This window comes from Nicotiana sylvestris, chromosome 5 (genome assembly GCF_000393655.2).
Source record: "Nicotiana sylvestris chromosome 5, ASM39365v2, whole genome shotgun sequence".
NCBI lineage: Eukaryota > Viridiplantae > Streptophyta > Magnoliopsida > Solanales > Solanaceae > Nicotiana > Nicotiana sylvestris.
This window is the reverse complement of record NC_091061.1, coordinates 18,856,095-18,865,481: the sequence shown is the minus strand read 5'-3', so window position 1 is coordinate 18,865,481 and position 9,387 is coordinate 18,856,095. Positions and strand designations below refer to the sequence as shown.

The window sequence follows — 9,387 nt, the reverse complement described above, 5'->3', positions numbered from 1 at the left end:
TCACCTTAAATCCCGAAAAATCAAAGAGCCTCAGTTTGGATTCGAACAGGCCTTTCTTAAGGCTGAACGGACTTTAATCGAAGTGTTTCTCAGATGAGAAACACTTCGATTAAGGTCCGTTAGACCTTAATCTCTTCGGCTTAAACAGATACGGAACAGGCACGAGGAAACCTAGGGTTCAAAGAATTAGATCTGGGATTCGTGTTTCCCTGGTTAGATTCGGACCAAACCAAGCATGGTTTGGTCACGAGGGGGTCTGGGGACTGTCTGGTGTGAAGTTGAGGTCGATTGATGTAAATCGGGTTCCGACTCGAATCTTCAAATGAAGATTCGAGAAGGTGGGAAGAGATTCGAACTAAACGGCCAATAGATCAATGTTCAGGGCGGTGAGGGGGTTCTATGGTGTTCAGGCGGAGGTCACCGGCGTTCATGCCGCTGGGTTTCTGGTGAAGGGAGATGGGGGCGGCTCTAGGGTTTGGGGTTCTTGTGAAGATGATGAAAGATGGGGTATTGGATAGGGGGCAGGGTACGAGTGGGAGCTTATATATGGAGTGGATAAACGGATCCTGGCCGTCGGATGAGACACGATGAAGGGCCAGGATCCTTCAACTAATAGGAAACGATGTCGTTTCAAAACTAGAGGGGGTTGGGTCAGTCCGGGTGGAATGGGTCGGGTTCATCTGTGGGTTATGGGGAAGTGATCTTGGCCGTTGATCAATCTGAGATCAACGGCCCAGATCAGACTGGATTAAAACGGCGTCGTTTGGACGTTCTTAAAGTAGGCTGGTCTGGACCGGGGCAAGCACGGGTTTTGGGCTGAGTTGTTTGGGCCAATTTATTTAAAATTGGACTGGCCCAAGTCCGAGAATTCTTTCTTCTCTTTTATTATTTTTTTTCTTTTGAATTAATTTACCAAATAATACCATATAAAACCATAAACAACATTTTACATACAATTGACATTAATTATACTAACATCACTTAATGACAGAAATAAAAATGAAAGATGCACATTTTTTATTTATTTATTTTAAAAATAAACACGGACGGGATTATAGATAACTAACGAATATGCCACACAAAATCCAAAACCTGTACAGCAGGACCATTTGTCACATTTTTTATTCTTTTGGAGCGATTGTCACGCGAAACAAAAATCACGTGCTCACAGTAGGCATGATATTTCAACACAAGTTACCAAAAAACAGGTTCACTTTATACCATACTGGGAAACAAAAGTTAGTGATTCAAAAGGGAAGTTTGGAAAAGAAACAGCTGAAAGAAGGCAAAAAAGTCTGAGGATCAATCCATCATTTGAAACCTCAACAGGTTGATATGCTAGCTAGTAAGTCATATGCTGACCTTCCTTTATATGCGCTCTGCAAATATGATTATACAGGTTAAAGTAACAGGAAAAAAATATACTGAAAGAAACTTAATGTATAAAAGAAGTTAATAAGTTAGCATATACGTACCGAGATTTGGCTGGTCATAAGGACGTAAGATGACCGCATTCAACTTTACCTCAAGCTCGTCTTCTCCCGTCATTTCTGCAACATATTGCTTAACCTTTATGGCTGAATCTACAAGTTGACGGTTGCCAACCAGGTAGATGGACTTTAATGAAGCAATATCCCCAAAACTGTCCGGGATCTCCATAAGCTCATCACACCATCGTATATGTAATTCCTCGAGGAGGAAAACGGATTCCTCTCCAACCTGCCATTCAGAAAAAGACACTGATTCCAGTTTCAGCGATCTGAGATTCTCGAAGGTGACTTCTTCCATGTTCCATTCTTTCCCCTCAATAATTGCGTTTCTTAGATGAAGGATTTGAAGGTTGGGTAGTCTCGCAATTCCTGACAATGAATCGGATGAAAGATCAAACCCCTTCAAGTCCAATTCTTTCAAGCTCAAAGGGAAGTGAAAATCCCACTGATGTGCATGTGAACACTTAGGACACTGAAACCATGCGGAGACTTCTTCAAGTTCATTAAGGACATCCAATCTTGGAAAATAAATCTCCTCTGAACAATCCCATGGTCCACTAATTTCACATGTAAAGCTTCGAAGATTAGGAAACCTTTTGAAAATATCCGTTGTGTCATCCAAACAGGAAAACCTGAACTTATCCAAAATTCTCAAATTCTCTAACTTCCAGTCCTCTTCTAACACTTTTGGTTCGCCGTCATCATCCCAATCAAAGAAAGTACAACTATCAATGCTAACACGTCGTAGCTTTGCTAGACTCCAAATACTAGGTGATACTACCATCGTTGATCCCCAATTTTCCACCACCAGAGTTTCTAGATTACATAGATTTGAAAATGACGGAGGAAGAGCTTCTGTCTCCGTCCAAATGTTTAAACACCTCAAATGAAAAAGCATGCCTATTTCATTTAGCAAGGAATCTGTCAATCTTATGTTGCGTAGCTCCAGCCTTTTAAGAAGCCTCAAGTGTCGTAGGTGACAGCTGTAGGAAAGATGAGTGTCCTTCCCATCTTCCACGATTACCTTCAACGAGAGGAGGTGCTTAACATAAGGATTTTTCTTTTCTGGATTGAACAGGACAACATTTTCATCCGGATGATCATAATGAATGGTCATTCCACGTGGCATCAGATCAGAAGAAGACAATGGTGCACTTGAATTTGTGAAGTCAAACAACTTTCCCTTTCTAGCTTTTATGGAACAAAAATCATGCACCAGATCATGGATTTTGCAACTCTGGCCCCAACCTCTCTCATTGAAAGCTATTACCAAGCTACTGGAAATTAACTCATCCACATAAACCTGCAGTATTTCTTCCATACTCTACATCTCAATTTGTTCCACAAGTCCTTCAGCACTCCATAAAGCTTTCAATTCAGAAATTTCAATATCTTCGTCCTTTGGATAGCTTGCAAGGTAAACCAAGCAAGGCTTAAGTGGTCATAACTTAATTGTACAACCTTCATCACTTCCTCTTCATCCTTAAAAATAAAGGAATTCAAGTTATTTAGAACTTCAAGCCACAAAGCCTCCTTCTTTTCCTTCCTTGCAATGACTCCACCGATCAGATCAAGTACCAAAGGAAGCCCATCACACGTTCGAGCTATTTTTTCTCCAACATCCTTTAGTTCATCAGGGCAGTGTTCTTCTCCGAATACTCTTTTCTCTAATAATTCCCAACTTTCTTCTGGTTTTAGCAATCGAAGGTTAAGAGGATCAGAGTGGCGTTTTCCATGCAAAGCCACATCCTTTTTCCGACTAGTTAAAATAACTCTGCTTCCTTTCTTAAGTATAGGAAAAGGCATTATTAACTCATCCCATGTTGCAGTATCCCACAAGTCATCCAAGACAATAAGGTACCTCTTTCCAAACAGTTGCTTCCGTAGCTTATCAGCAACGTCATCATCTATGTCATTCTCACTGAATCTTTTTTCCAAACCAACAACTTGATTATAAATTTTCTGCAACAACTTTTTCACATTGCGCTCTTGGTCAACTGTGCACCAAGCATGAACGTCAAAATGAGCAACAACAGATATATCATTATATACTTTGTAAGCAAAAGTAGTTTTTCCGAGCCCTGGCATACCAATTATGGAAATGATATCTTCTTTACCCGGTTCACTGGCGAGCTTCCTAATTATCCACTCTGTCTCCTCCTTAAAACCTACAATTATTTGGCCAGTTGTTGATGATTTTCTTTCCACCGACTTGTTAAGAGAGTTCACAATTATAAGACCCTTGTTCTTGGAGATCTTCTCTAGTACCTCTTTTTTTATGCGCTTGATCTTTTCTACGGCAGCAGGAAGTAAGAAGATAAGCTGCAAGAGACCATGGTCTCTAACAAGAATTGATTTAATTGCATGTTCTGCTTCATATGCCACATCCAGAACACGAGTCCAAAGATCTCTATTCAATTCTTGCTCAACGTTCCCGAAGATCGATCTTATAAATTCTAAGTCTTCTTTCACAAGCCCAATTTCTTTCTTTATCAAAGCAACTGAACAAACATTAGAATTGAGCAAGTCATTTAATTTTTTGAGTAGAAGAGTCATGAAGAGTGGTCCATCACTCATGGGGAAGCAGAGTTGAGATGAGTCAGCAGGAGCTTTTAGGAAAACATGTTTGAGATCTTCCTTCATGAGTTCAATACTTTCCAACAAGTCTAGAGATGCACAATTAGTTTCATTCATATTCTCTTCATTCCTTGAGTTATCTTCTAAGTTGTGAACAAGAACGGATATCTCCATGGTAAGTGCTCCAACACGTGTGAGAGACCAGAGAAGTGCTCCCTGGGCACATCTGTGAGAATAATCAATAGGAACTCTATTATGATATGAATGTTTCGAGCGGAAGTGCTAGCAGTAAGAACAGCTACCATGTGTGCTTGTAGAAGAATTAGATATTCTCTGAGAATGCCTGGAGAGGCTTCTAAGAGATGCTTAATGAAGCATCCAACTTCTGCTGACTTTGAAGCTTTCAAATATGTGGAACATATGTGCATAACCTCCAGTTCAACAGGAATAATCTTCAAAAATAGATGAACTATCATGGAATTGACTTGATAGAGTATTTCATCAGAATCATATACTTCATCAGAATCATCTGTTTCATGAGGTTCAGCTGTTTCATCAGAATCATATATTTCATTAGGATCATCTGTTTCATGAGGTTCAGCTGTTTCATCAGAATCATATATTTCATCAGAATCGTCTACTTCATCTATTTCATCAAGTTGACAAGACAAAAGGTCAAAACAGAAGTGTCCTACTCTCTCAGCCATAAGTTGAAACTGAGGTAAGACATATTCAACTGTCTAATGCTCAACATAGCCATTTACTTTCAGCACAAGAAAATCTCTTAAATTTCCACATATATCTCGGAGAAGGTCATATTGAGTCATTAATGGCAAAATCAGCTCGGCACAACACTTGGGGAGATCATGGAGATTCACAAGGAGGGCATCTAAAAGTTCAACCAACTGTGCCTCGGTCATGGTGGCACTTGATTCAGGATAATGATGTGAGCTGATATAACTTTTGATATTTTCCAGGACGTGAGGAACAACATGGTCCATATCATATTTAACCAACAAGTCATCTCCACTCTGATAGAAAACTGTCTGAACCATATCATCAACCTGTTGTGCTTTCCGAGACATTTTGGCATTAAAACCATCCAAATTGGAATAAGAAAGCTGAAGAAATGTTGACATAAATGTCAGCTCCAATTTCAGCTTTTCAATTTGATCCACGTCAAGAGCAATTTGATCTTCTTCATTCTTTAACCTCTCTATGAAATCCAGAAGATTTACAATGTCCTTACAAGTACAGCAGATGACATCTGCCAAAAGACCAAATCTTGTATCAACTTTATTAAAGCTACATATGCACTCTAAATTAACAGGCAGCTAAAATAACCGTAGAGAGCTACATATGCACTCTAAATTAACAGGCAGCTAACATAACTGTAGAGGTCCTTCTTCAAATAGCCTACTGGATAAGCAGGCTTATCCTGTCGTTACATCTTATATCACAAAGCAAGCATGTCAAAAGAAAATGGTTTACTTTGTATATGTTATTTACTCAAAATAAGAGTGAACCAAGTTCGACGTCAAACACAGAAAAAAACCCTTTTCCAATTTTTCTTTCTGAACCTTTGTACGATCGAGGTTCTACTGATCTGTCCATCCAAAAAACAGTAAGTTACTCAAGCGTCAGAAAAAAATTTATGCTATTTGATAGATTATATTACAGAGTAGACACTAGAGAAGGATGGATGATTTAGTAAAGACTTCCTTAAACTATTTTCTTGGAGAAAGAGGTGAAAAGAGGTAATTGGCAAACATGTAATACAACATCTTGCAAATTATAACTAACGAGGATCAATAAGCTTTATATTGTTTATATAGAAATTTTTTGCTTTAATTATAAACATGTGACTTAACTCCACTATACTTGCTCATATTGCCGGCCTAAACGCGATTAAAGGAAGGGGGTTGCGGTAGGCTGACAACTAGTGTAGCCCCTGATATCACTCTTTCTGATTTCAAGCTACTTGACTCTAATGTTTATTGGTCCAGTAGCCTCACTGCTGGCTATCCCTCTATTAAAATGATGGGCAAGTGGCGGGGAATTACCCATATTTAGTACGAGCAGAGTAGAAATTGCTCATACCTTTAAGACTTTGGCATTCGCCTGTCACCCGTGATCCGAAAAGACTGACCTCATTAACGTGCACAATCATACCTTAGTTCAGGATCTACATACGAGTATGTAGGAGGAAAAAAACTGGTCAATCTATGATGAATCGTTGCATTATAGAATATATTGAGCTAAATGAAACGAGATGATTAGTGAAGATTCATAGAGCCTACCCCAACTTGTTTGGGATTGAGATAGCAGTAGTTGTTGTATAAAACTTGATTGGCTCAAATTCGTGACTATTCACACAAATAGTAGCAATAACATGGACGGGTAAGGCCAAAATAAGTTCGTACACATGATAAATAATTGAGAATGAACAAGAATATTGTTTGAGATCTTAGTTTCCCAAATCCAATATTCCGTCTCGGTTTAATTAATTCAATGAACTCTCAGTTTAGGGCATTTCCACTCAAACCCTTCATAGAAATCGCAAGAGTTGTTAGTAAAGGGGAATGGTAAACATGTGAATGGCTTAATAGTGCTGGAGCCTGGTCCTACCCTGCAGCTACAAAAGACTCGGTCTTTGACTAATTCTTCGACGAGCTATGAAGAGTAAATGTTTCTTTGTAGTATAAAAGATTAGACTCATTGAAAAAATTTAGTTGTTTCAAGAATGTAGAACTTGATAATGAATTAGACTGTTTTAATCATTGTAATGCGTCCCCCTTGGCTAAACAAACTAGCTTACACTTCACTGTTTTATTATCATAAAAATATTCGATTGGAAGAGTCCTGATTTCGTCTTACGATGATTTTTAACATTATTGTTAGATAGTGGTATGCTTATTTATTACTACTACTACTACTTACTACATCGGAGTAAGAATTTTTTTTTATTCTATCTAATATCGCGATGTTAATATTCTAAAATGTGTTACTTAGTCCGAATGTTCACCTAACAACTATTTTTACGCCTTAGCAAGTAATAAATATTCTACCAAAAAAGATGCCATTATCAGATTATGAACTTCTAAACAGCAATTCCCAAAAGATATGAATAACATTATATTGTGATGAAGATTATGTGGATAATCATCCAATTTTATGTATTACTTTTAATATGATAACTATTGTATGACATACCAATGAGTTGCTTGCTTCCCCTTTCTCTCCTTCTCCTTCTTTTTCTTTTCCTCTTGCCATATATGTAATCTTCACTACTCAAGTCAAAGTAGCTTCTCCTTCCCTTCCTCTCAAGTTCTCAAGATCTGATGTATATAAAGTACATAAACCTTTATATGGAGAAAGAAGTGAAAGAAGTAGAAACTGAAGGAAGAAGCATATACCAGGAAACAGTTTACTGCAGATATAGCCAGACATCTCGAAATAAAAAAAGTTGATTGACCATAGTACTCTCAGCTCAATTACCAAAATAGATATAGCAGTACTGTACTTCAGCCTAAGCCTGCTCATTTACCATGACTTTTCAAGAAAAGCTAGATTTATTGTACTCGGTACTTGTTGCTTCTATTTCTATCAAGAGATCAAGATCTGTTGTTGATTTACGCTGCAAGTCTTAACTAGCTAGTATACTTCATCAAGCTCCTGTTTCTATTACTCATATATGATTTAGCTGAGCCTGCCCTCACCCATCATATATTGTGCTTAAATAAATCAATAAAGTCAAATAAATACTTTTGTTAGAATAGTCATACCTTTTGACCACCTAAGTTCAGCAACCAAGATTAAGTAGTCAAAAGCTTTTGTTTGTTTGATAAATAGGTGAAGAATGGCCAAGAAAGTACCTGGGATTCAGAAAATATATGTGAGAGAAGTTGAAGTAATTGGCTAAAGACAACTTAAAAGGCCACCAGTAGAAAGAAGAATCAAATACAGATTGATAATTCCATTTTTATATACAATTCATTGACTTCTGAATTAAAGTCTGTTTAATACTGATTATTATCTTAGTCTTTGTAATCCATTGTAAATACTATATATATCTCCTTTGTTATGAGATCTGGCTTATCATATTATATACTCCACTTGTCTAGATTTTTTTTTTTTTTTTTTTTTTGCTATGTTTGTGCAATTTCCCAGCCTCACCTGCAGAAGTCAGAAGCTCTTGCTCAAGCTCTTCCATCTTCTTCTTTGAGCTTTCAAATTTGAGGATAAGTTTATCGAATGCCTTCTTAACGTTTACATGCTTCTCGTTATTGAATTCTTGAGCTTGAAATGTCTCCTACAATGCATTAAGCTCAGTGTCATATCATTTTTTTATCTCTACAATCTGCTTTTGCAATTTCTACAAGCTCTCCAAATTCCTTGACAATCTCATGCAGCCAGAGGCGGACCTATGTGTTATAGTGAGGGGTCACCGTAAGCATCGGAAGAAATCTTGTATATGTATATGAATATACCTTGAAAATGGTTAATTTAAACTTTAGGGGCACTGGTTGAGTAGAATATTGTGTCCCCTTCGCATAAAAATCCCGGGTCCGCATGCAGCGTCTCTTTTGTGAGTGACAATTCATCCCTTAACTTCACATTTTGAGATTCAGTGTCTACTAATGCTCCAGCAACTCTTTGTAATCCTAGCTCAAGCTGTTTAGCCTTTTCTTGTGCTTTTGATATTCTCTACAAGCAGATGAAACACTTGAATTGCCACATTGTCCTCTGCAGGAGAAGTTGTGAAATGTGAACCACCCCAGTGCTTCTCAATTTGAACTAGATTTTCAGAGACGGAAGCTAATTTGTCAAAAGGTTCCAGTACCCCACTAATTGGCATTTCATCGAACACCTTCCGCCCACAGTACAGCAAGTGGTAAAACCCTTAAAGACAATTATGTTTCTCTTCTCTTCCCCGTCTCCCTCTAGTAGGCAATTCTTATGCAGTAAAATTTGGTAGAACGATCAAATTGTGTTAGAAGAAGATAATTTTGTCTTTAAATTCTTTTATTCCACAGTGCTACTGGAACAAGCTCAAATTCATCCTCTTTTCTCTCTTTCTTTCTTTTCCTTCTAATAAATTATGAGCACACAATTAATGATTTTAATTAATTTGGTTGGAGAAAATTGATAAGCATCATTATTGGACTTTGTTGAGCTTGAAAAAAAATTATTAAAAAAGATAATATGTGTCTGTTAATTTTTGAAGGTTTAGGTTGGATCTAACTACTAAAAATTATTGAAATTGATATTATAAAGTAATATATCAAAATTTGAAGTTATTATAAGTTGATTTGGATCA

General features: G+C 37.5%; 1 pseudogene; it reads right to left on the bottom strand.

Annotated features, from left to right (window-relative positions):
* Positions 1–994: 994 nt before the first annotated feature.
* Positions 995–9,181, bottom strand: LOC104241899 (putative late blight resistance protein homolog R1A-3; annotated as a pseudogene).
* Between the last annotated feature and the right edge of the window lie 206 nt (positions 9,182–9,387).